Raw genomic sequence first — 10,962 nt, 5'->3', positions numbered from 1 at the left:
CTTCTGTTTGTCATTTTGTTTCAGCTTATTTTTAACTATGACTTTCTCTTTGTGATACTGCAGTCTATATTCCTCATTTATTTCAAGGCAGGAAGTTTTGGATGGAAAATTTTATCAGAAAATTACTGAACAAAGGTCAAAATAAAGTGGTAGATTCCAATTTACCTGTTTCTTTATTGTTAGGTACAGAAAACATTTGTTGTTAAAAAATTATTCATAGAAATTCACATATTTTTCAGGATCTGATGTGCACAGACCTGGTGCATTATTCCCCTTCTACAGCTTTATAGAAATTCTTATCTTGGATATGGGACAAGAGGTAAACAGTTCTTGTCTCAGTGCTTTCTTGAGATGCAAACCTGCCTGTAGGCTACTCAAAAATGTAGTTCACAACAAAGATGAGTTCTCCTTGGTTGTCTAAACCTGGAAGGAAATTAAGACAGCTTAAAATAATTTTTGCCTTCTCTTCCTGAACTTTCACCTTCTTTGGAGTATAGCAAGCTAGAGTCTGGAGGAGGACAGATGGCTATTTTAGTTACTGCACATGATGTGATTTCAGAAGTGTTAACAAAATTTAGCCTCCGCAAAAAATGTAAAATTGTACGTTGGAAGGAAAAAAAAGCAATTATAAAATGTAACTTCATCTGCAGTTTACACTCCCTTTGAATAAACCTTTATGGAATGAAGAAGATAAACTCATAGACAAATGATGAAAATTGTCACTGAAAATAAGGTGCTAAATACTGACAGAATAGTTATGAAATTGTTATTTTTCCTTTTTTTCATAGTAAGAGCAGTCTTGTTTAGGCTGTGAGCAGGCCACGTCCAGATCCTTCAGAAAACATGCTGGTAGTAACATGCCCATTCACAGCTGCTCTCATTCCAGCAATACTGAAACACAAGGATGAAAACAGATAGGAAGCCCAGAATAGGACAAAATTATTCAGATTAACTATCAGTCTGCTCACAGAGGTGAAAACAGCTCAGCAGTGTGAGAACCTTCTCTTGCATGGAGAAATATGTGTTGCAAAAGGCACGTTTTAAAAGTTTCCTTTTCAAGTTTTAATAAAATAAGTTTTATTAAGTTTACAGTCCCCTTTATGATGAATGGCTTTCCTTCATAGTCTAAAGAAACTAAGTTATCTTTTTGTAAGCAAAAGTTTTATACAGTAATTTGCTAATTGTAATGGGAGCCAGATGAATTAGTCTGGATTAAATGTTAAATTGAATTCCTCTGAACTTTGCTAATACAGCTTACTCATGTTTGAAGCCAGTTATTAATTGCTTTACTTCTTTGAAGACTTTCCTGTACTTAGGTTAGAAAAAGAGCAGTGTTGTCTATTGACTACAGCTAGAAAAGAGTCTAAGCCTGTTATTTGCTGATAAGGACTGATGTACTTTTTAAAATAACTTACCAGTACACTTGTTTGCTTTTTCAGTTTTGTTTGTGAGGTGTTGTTTTTTGGGGGGGTTTTGTTTGAGGTTTTTTTTTGTGGAGGAGTTTGTTTGCTTAGTTTTGTTGCTTTTGTTTGTTTTCTGGCACTGCCATTATAAACCTTCATGCAGGCATTGTGTTTTATACTTGTGTATTTGTTATAGTTCATACAATGGAAGAAGTTACACTGTTAGAAGCATTTGTACAGGCATTGGGCTAATAGGAATGGAAGAAAGGCTGGGTATAGGAAGATGCCCTTTTTTTGAGCTGTGTCAGTGTAGCAGTTTTGGGAAGCTAAGCAGAAGACTCGTGCCCAGAATTTGAGGGTTCTCTGATGTATGTGCAACTTCAATCCTGTGGGTCTTCCCTGTTAACTTGTACATCATGGAACCATCATCATTAACCACAATCAGTGTCTAACTTAGATAAGAATTTTTGTAATTATGCTATTTTTTATTTTAAATATATTAGAAGATACTACATCATGAAAAATTAAATTCATCAGAGCCTGTCTGAAGATACTGGAAAATTTCTTCCATTATTTCTTTAGGTATAGGTCATCCAAAATCAATGCCCAAAAATTCAAATAATTTTATTATTAATACTGGACATGTTTTTTTATCACCTGAAAGTAAATGCACATTGATACTGTCAATTGATGTAATGAGCAGAGAAGGTTGCCATTTGGTTCCTGTTGATTCACCTTTTTTGAGTTACCTATTTCAAAGGCTGTATTGACATTTCTATACTGCTACAGAAATACATGCTTCACTAAAAATTCCAAATTTCCCCCATTACTTTCATCCATGACAATTTAAAATTTCAATGTACTTTAAATGATGATATGAAGCTTGGATTTGATTTAGAAATAAAAATTGATATTTAGGCATATCATTCCAAAGTTATCTGAATAGTCCTAGCTTCTCTAAGGGCATTTAGAAGGTTTAGGAATTTTTTAACGAACTCCTTTTGGGAATTCTGCCATTTTCTCTATGTAGTCATTCATGGATCTCAATAGAAGTTGATGTCTGTCCTGGTTTAAGGGTCACCCCAGGACAACATCATGAAAGTTTTTGTTTTTTCTTCCAAAAATCTGGGGAAAGTACTTATGAAAAATGTGACTTTAGTTTGATGCAAGAATCAACTGGTGTTTGGGTTCAGTAAATTCTTTTATTTAGTGGTTCCTCCATAATTTAGATGTTATCTAGTTGATGCCAGATAAAGGAATCGGCTTTTCCTGGTGGAGGAGGAGGATGTGTGTTTGAACTTGATCAGTATTTTGGTTAGTCTATTTTTCTTAATGAGCTGAGTCACATTTTCAGCTCTATTATAGAGCTGATTGTTGTTGTTTTATTTAAAAAAAAAATTGAGGCAAACCCTTTTTTGGCACACTGAAGATGTGTTCCAAGACTGAGAGTCTTGGTCTCATTGAAGTTGCTGCAAAAGTTGTGGTTGAAACCGTAAGAGGATTGAGCTCTCAACTAACATGGAGTTCTACCTGTGAGAAGCCATCTCCTAGTATTAGACTTTTAACATACTTAATATTGCAACAGGAGAGAATTAATTGCCTCAAATTGTATGCGAGGCAAATACCACAGAAATAAAAAGATCTTAATTGTGGGGAGGGTTGGAGAGAGGAAATAATAAAATAATAAATCATTCCCATTTCAGCAGAGGGGCACTGCAGCTCTCTTTTGCTCTGTTTCAAGTCACATTCCTGGGAGTGTGTTAGGCTTCTCCAATCATTCTGCTTAATTTCTACTCCACCTCTTGGATATACTTTCTTCCAGAAATGACTGGCTGCACACTGACACACCTGTATTTGGTTCATTATCTTAAGCAATTGCGGTTTTGCCACTGATGTGTTTAGTAGATAAGTTAAAAAAATTCTATTTATTTAGCTGATAATTGTAACCCTGGAAACAGGATCTGTTTGTTTCATTGTAAGCCAGGCTGCACTGAAAAGTTACCCTCAGGCCCTGACAGCTGAAAATTTCTAGGGCTGGGGCTGTGGTGCAGTTCTGAGACAGCTGTTCTTCAACATTTTTTCCTGTGGGCATATGTGTCTAAGTGGAGCCTCTAGTGAAAATGCACCAGTATTTTGTTTCTCATTTGAACTTGGGTTGAGTATTATTGTATTTACTTTTATTTTAAAACTATTGAGTCAGATTCATTGTTAAGAATTATGAATCCTACAAAAACTACCACTGATGATATACTAAAGCACTATACTGAAACACTTAAGTATTCTCTTACCTCAAAAGTTTGTATTTATGGACACCTGCCTCTTAGTATCTTTAGGATAAATGGTTTTTCCACTGCTCACATGTAGGTCACTGTTACCTGTAGCATGTTTTCTCCTTGCACTCCTTATATGACTTTTCTAGGTTGTTTTCTTTTAGCTATTGCTTAGAAACTCAGCATAGCTACAATGTGTTTATCTGTCTATTAATTTTTCCAAGCTTTGCATGGTACAAAAAATCAGGAAATACAGCCAGACCTATATATTTCTATTTTTATACATTTAGCCTGTCTCTTGACAAAGGCAGGCTTCTTTATTTTGGTGCAGTTTCTTCAAAAGTCTCTCCAGCAGCTACAACTCTTTCATTATTCTGTGACTACAAGAAAGTCACCACTTTTGTGTGTGGTAAGCACATGCAGCTGGCAGAAATACAACAGTATTCCTTTTCATACTTCTTTAAATGAAAGGGCCATCTAACCTTGAGAGAAAAGTCCATTGACTTCCCTCAGTTGTGCTTTGTTTGGTAGGATAAGTGAATTCCTAGTTTTAAGTAAAATAATTTTTTATTGCTTACAGTATTTCATAGTTATAAACACCATAAAAATGAAACCTACAGCTTTCAATAGGTTCACATATTTTTGAACTCAAAATCTGGTAAAGAATTTCATATTTTAGTTTCTAAGGAGATCAGGTCTGTGCTTACTGAATTTGCTGGCAGGAATCCCACTCGAGTCCTAGTAAAACACTGATGTCAACTGCGTGGGAATATCTGTATGTGTCTTAAAAATAATTACACATTGAAGTCACCTTGCTGACCTTGCCTGTAAAGACTTACAAATCCCAGTGACATGTTTTATGGTACTGCAGAGGTGGAGAGGGAACAAACTAGAACTGATTACCCAAAACCTCTGACTGCTGCTCTTGGGATTCTAAGCCATTGGTAGCAACTGGGAAGAATTTAACAATAAGCTGCAGTATAAACTTGCCATTAGTTTTCTCATTAGCCAGGATTTCTAAAAACACAGAAAAGAGGATACCTGAGAGGAGCTGGCTTATGCTAGGTGCCGATTTCAATACCAATTTTCAAAAGCAGAGAATTGAGATGCTTCACTTCACTGGATAAACCTTCTAATATGTGTGAGTCAAACATTTTTTCTTCTCAGAGTCAATAGGAGTAGTTGATAGGTTTTGATTGTGGCAGGTCTGCTCTAATCTCTGTTTTCTGGCTGAATTATCAAACTGTTGAGAGGCCAAAGGCAACACTGGTGTTTAATTACAAGCAACAAAGATCGTGGACATAAAAAAGAAGCAGTAGCAGGAAACCTGTAAGCTGTCAACCTTCTGTCAAGAAACAGGAAAGAATCCTCTGCAGAGAAGTTGAATCAGTGATTGGTATAGGTATAAATGTAGGAAATTTAGGTGCTCCTTAAATCGATTAGTAGGAAAACCTGGAAGAGGGAAAAAAAGAAGAATCAAGGGGTAAGAAAATATTGGAGGAGAAGATAGAGATACACCCTAAGAGCAGCTCTTCCACATGTTTAGCTATGAGCTTTACCTGTGGGGAGCCTATATACCTATGTAGGGTAGGGTTTAAGATGGTAAAGAGCATAGGTTTGTTCTTCTCTTTCCCTGCCTAGTAGAGCTTCAGTTTCCACTTAAAGGACTAAAACTGTCTTCCTTGAGATGATTTAGTGTTGCTGGCTTAATTTCTGGAGTACTGAGATTTGTGTGTAACTTAAATACTCTCCATTGCAAGAATGAAAAAGTTAAACCTTAAGAATAAAATTTTGAAGTTTATGGTCTTAATTCACATTGCAAATAATGATCATATCCAGGAGGTTTTTTGGGGGCTTTTTTTGGTCATTTGAATAATTTTGCATGTTTTATTACAGCGGGTAAGATGTGACATTCCAGGTACTGATATTTCTCATTGCTAAAAATGTTCTTGTTGCTATGGGTCAAAGCAAGATTGTAACACAGCACAAGTCTTGAGCTTTTAAATTTGTTTCAGGGTAAAGGACTTGGAAGAAAAAAAAAGAGGGAGAGTTTCATAATGAAACTGTGAGAAGGTAATTATGTCTATAAGTCTAAGGATCTTTTGGTGAGATCCCTTTTCCATTCCATATTCAACCTGTTAACAGGAATCTAAAAATATTGGTGTGTTGTGATTGCTGTATGAATTTTTGTGTAGTCCTGTTTATATACTTGTGTTAGTTGATCCTACATACCCTTCATCCATTATTTAATATCCCCTGTTTAGACAGAAATCTATGAATATTTTTGGCCATGTTTTAGTTCAGACCTGCCCCTCTGAAATTGCTAAATGACCAACTGCAGTGAAATCTTTCAGACAGAGATGAAAGATGATAATCTTTGCTAATGTATTTGTCCAGGTGAGGTATGTGAAATTGCTACTTAAGTGGCAACCTTCCCAGTCTGGATCAACTGTAGTAACAAGGTCAGGCTGGAGGATTTTTGGAAGATGTCACAAATCAGTTGATTCAGTTAAGAGTTTCCTGCGGACCTCACAGCACCAGTAGAGCATTTGAGCTCTGTAGCAGTGACAGTGGGAGAATTTCTGAAAAGGCTGTGAATAACCATGGATGGGAATCATGGATAAAATGGATATTGGATGTGTGCAGTATCTTTTTCTCCTGATAGCCATACAAGCCTAATTCTTGAGATCACAGCATCATGTAGTTATTTTCAGTCATGCAAAATGCATGTAAAATTATGCTATGCATTATTTACTAGATTAGTAGTGAGTGTTTGAGTAGATGTTTGCCTGTATCAAGCAGTTTAAGTATGTAAATATTTTCATTGCAAGCATAGAAGAGGTACATCTGCAAATATTGGTTATTGTTTCATATATACTATACATAAAGGGAAGACTTGTAAAGGGTTTTGGTCCAGAGAAGTAACTACAGTTTTATACCAGATGAAGGAGAAGTATCTTCTGGTATTATATCTTGAAAAAGTCAAATGTGTCTGAATTTAACCTAATGTTCCTTGTCAGGAAGCCAGAATTAATGAATTCCACAACTGTTCTTGCAGATAGGTTTCTGAAACCTGACTTCATGTACTAAAGTCAATATTTGTTTCAAAGTCCAAAGACCACCTGTACTCTAAACATCTATGAAACACTGCAGCAAAACCTCTTGGGTAATAGCTGTTTAAATGCACCAGTCTCTTTCCTAAGGTACTGAGGAAATCCTAATGGCTTACATATATACACTAATAATGTCACAAGACATGGGAAAGCAGAAGATCGTACAGAGCCCAAGCTGCTGGAAGCCAGCTGAAGTTCCCTGGCCAAGCTGAGATACAAACTGAGATATCTATGGCTGCAGTGGGGTTTAGTCTGGGCAGGTGATCAGACCTGTCATTCACAGCAAAGAGCCCTGTGACTACTCCCACAGAAAGGAATGGTGGCTGCCTGTGGACCTCGTGTGTGGTCACACCCCATGCAATTGAAATTAAGAGTTGTACTTTGTTACATGTCAGATGACAATCTTTCCCTAGCCAAACAACTGACCATAGCAGCTGGAAAAAAAGCTTCCAGTACAATATATAGATTTTTTTGTAAGGTTAAAGGGAGACCATTTCTAATTGAAGACTTTTCCATACCTATCTAAGGCATAATTTTAACAATGAATTTACTAAATTTATTATAGTGGCTTATGAGTAAAATGCTAAATCTTTATGTTGTATACTGCTACCTTTGCAAACTGAAAATTTTAATTTGTGAGGTGACTATGGAACAGGGCTCTATTATTTCCCTTCTACCCTCTCATCATTTGTGAAGGGTACAAAGAACTTGTGATTCTGTTGTAATACTTCATATAAGTATCTAACACAAACAAATACTTGTACATTGCTCTACAGAGATTATAACTTAAAGGCAGAACTAATTATATACCAGTATGGTTTAATATTGTTTAAATGAAGCAACAGTAACCAATCAGTGGAAAACTTTAAACTTCAACTAATCTATCTATTTTTGCACCATTTCTGATACAGCAAGGGTTATTTGTGAAGAGTGATTAGAAAAAAGGAATTTTTAATTTATTATTATTTCAGGGTTGAGGAATGAACTGCTAATACTAGTGAATAAATAAAAAAAAATATTTTATATTAATTTCTGCTTAGTTTTAAAGAAATAATGCTCCCAGTGAAAATAACACCAAGATATATTTTAATGTAAGTCTAATTTGGTCCCAGTGTAGCTTTAATTATTTCATAAGAAGCTAAAAGTTGATGCTTCATGTATAAAGATTTGGTACATATTGCTTTATAACATGGCCATGAGCAACCTGTTCAAGGTGGTCCTGCTTGGAGCAGAAGGTTGGAGAGTTGAGATTGTCCAGCTTCAAACATCGTGGTTCAGTGAGGTATTGGAACAGAGAATTTGAAGTCAAACAGATGCAAAAAGGACAAGCACAGAGGAGAAAAGCAAAATTAATTATTTTCTCTGATATTAGTAATGGAAGAACCTGGAAAGACTACTTAGGAAATGGTGGGGATAGCAGATGGGAGATGCAGCAGAGGATCTCTCTGAAGATGAAGTTACTGTGGAATGAGTTACACAGAATGCACACCAAGAAATTGCTCTGACTGGAATTGGTATTTACTCAAAAAGTCATAAAAGCCCTCCAGAATGAAAAAGTTGCTCATGGTCATGTGCAGGAGGTCCAATAGTCCAGTCTGGAGAAGGTGAAAGGTGAGATGAAAGAATAAATGCTGGGTGATTTGGGCAGGGCACACACTACCTTCTTTCCTTCTACAGTCACAACCTTTTTTTTCTGTTCTGCAATATTTATTTTACCCTGAATGTTTATGGACCAGTGAAATCTACACCTGCACATTTGAGAGGCCTTGAGCCACTCTCATTTTCAGATAATACTAGATAGAGGTGAGAGTGTTGTTGTAGCAGGTGGGAAGTGACTTTTGAATTCCCCATGTTCAAACTCTTGCTTTGATCAGGTTTGTCATTCTTCATGCAAAGGAAATAAAGACATCTTAACAAATCTTCCTTATGTTAACTCTAGAAACAAACCAAAACAGCTACTTCCCCCTAACCAAAATGTACAGGCTCAGTCAAGGCTTTTCACCAACCAACCAAAAAGCCCTCAAGGATATTCCCACGAGGCTTGCGTAATTTATTGCTCATTTCCAATAGGAAAAAAAAGATGGACTGCAGTAACTCCTTGAAAACACATTATTTGTATCATACAAACTACTAATAGTAAATAGCAAAAGTGAAATTAGTATTAAAGTAGTTTTTGTAAACACCTGAAAAATTGTTTCACAGGCATTAATTAGGAGTAAATTCCTTGCATGAAGTGAGAATAAAATAGCCAAATAAGAAATATAAACCATTAGCCTGTTAAACAGATAACTTGGTAAAATCATGTCTGAAAATAAAGGTGAGAGAACAAAACAGAAGCATTTAGAAAAACACCTTCCTACATATTATTTGTATCTATGCAGTATTTCTGTATATTACTACATTTAAGCAAATTTTGGTTCTTGAATGTAGTGGAATTGTAATTTTAAGTTAATGTAGTAAAAGTGTGTGATCTCTACATATCAAGTCATTATCCTTAATATTTGAAAGATATGATAATAGAGCTTAAGAAATGGTCTTCCCATAACTGATTCTATTGATAGAACCCTCACTCAAAAGAAGTCACAGTAAAATTACCACGGTGGTGAAACTGTGTGAGTGAAGGAGCCTGTACTGCTTGTTGGGGAAAGCTTGATTCTTCTGCAGCTGAAGTGAGGATGCCTAAGTCTTAGAGATACCTGCTTTCTTCTTTCCTCTTCTACTGTCCTAGTGTTTTGTCTGTAATTTATTAGCTCAAACTTGTTTTCTCACTTCTACAGATATCATTCAGCCATGTAAGCTCCATTTTCAGTGGCTTATAACCTGAATGGGATATCAGTAGTGACAAGAAGCAAGATGGAAATGCACAAATAAAAGGAGAAAATAAAAAAAAAGGAAGAAAAGGAAATGTGTTTTAACTAAATGAATGTGAGACAAAATGAGGGAGGGGGAGAAAGGCAAATAAATGTAGAAAAGGAGAAAATGAGCAGGTAAAACAATGTGATGAGAATGAGAGGTCTAGGGTCAAGACAATTCATCAGTCATCTTTCTAGAGAATCAGCACCATCAATAGCAATAATTATAAAAGTTTTTGTCAGTTAAGCCTTGTTCACTGATTTCCAGAGCTTTCTCAAGGCTGCAGTAAATCTCTGCCTTCTTGTTGATCTTCGTTATATGAACTAGAAGAAGGGTGGTCTTGCAGAACTGTTGTGAGCAAAAGCAGCAAAACTATCAGATGGTGTCAAACATGAAGACTCTTACAGTCAGTAGAAAGATTTGCATTGCTATTCCAATTGAAACAGTGGTTTCAATTGACATTATGGACAATACAGAGAAGTACAGAGGGGCAGTGTTGTTTTTACTTCAAGTTTTTTTCTGTCTTTAGCCTCATTTTAAAGCACAGGAGTCATACTGATTTAGAATATTTTATCAGTAGGTATATTCTGACTAAAGATTGTAGAATATGGTCAAAAGATAACACAATGATAATACAATATATGAATTATAAAAATATTTACAGAGAAACTTCCTTAGGGTTCAGTCCAGGTGAGTATGGCAATAAAGTTAACAGAAAATTTGGAATCCTGTTACACTGAGTGATGAGTCATTATCAATAAAATGGAATAAGGAAAAATGCTGATATCATTCATTCTCTAAGTATCATCCTTTTTTTTTTTTTTTTTCATAGATAGAAGTGCTGTGCCAAAAAGCCATGATGGTAAAGCACTATCTTACCTTTTGACAAATATTTAAAAAGTCAAATTGTCTGGGAAGAGAAGCCAGATTAAACATTACATAACCCTACAATGCTTTAGCATTGGTCACAGATGTCCCAGCAGAGAACATGCTGAGGTGCTTCATGGTCATAAAGCAAATGTACTGCTCTTGATAGTAAAATCACAGCTGGAAGAAGTTCAGATTGGATTTTTTACACAAGTTAATGTGAAATGCAGCTGGGCAATAATTCTGGAGTACTAGTACTAGGGAGGTTTTTAATGAAATAAAAATGACTCCAAAGGTCACAAGGCCCAGTGTATTTAACTAGACAGAAGCAAGTCCAAAAAGAACTGTGAAAGCAAAATAAACAATGGTCCTGCAAACTCATTCCTCATGTATGTCAAATACTTGTGCTCTTCAGCATTTTGAGAGCTTGTGGGTTTTTTATTTTTATATGTGATA

The sequence above is a fragment of the Cyanistes caeruleus genome, chromosome 8 (assembly GCF_971803275.1).
Source record: "Cyanistes caeruleus chromosome 8, bCyaCae1.hap1.1, whole genome shotgun sequence".
NCBI lineage: Eukaryota > Metazoa > Chordata > Aves > Passeriformes > Paridae > Cyanistes > Cyanistes caeruleus.
Note: the sequence above shows the minus strand (reverse complement) of the source record.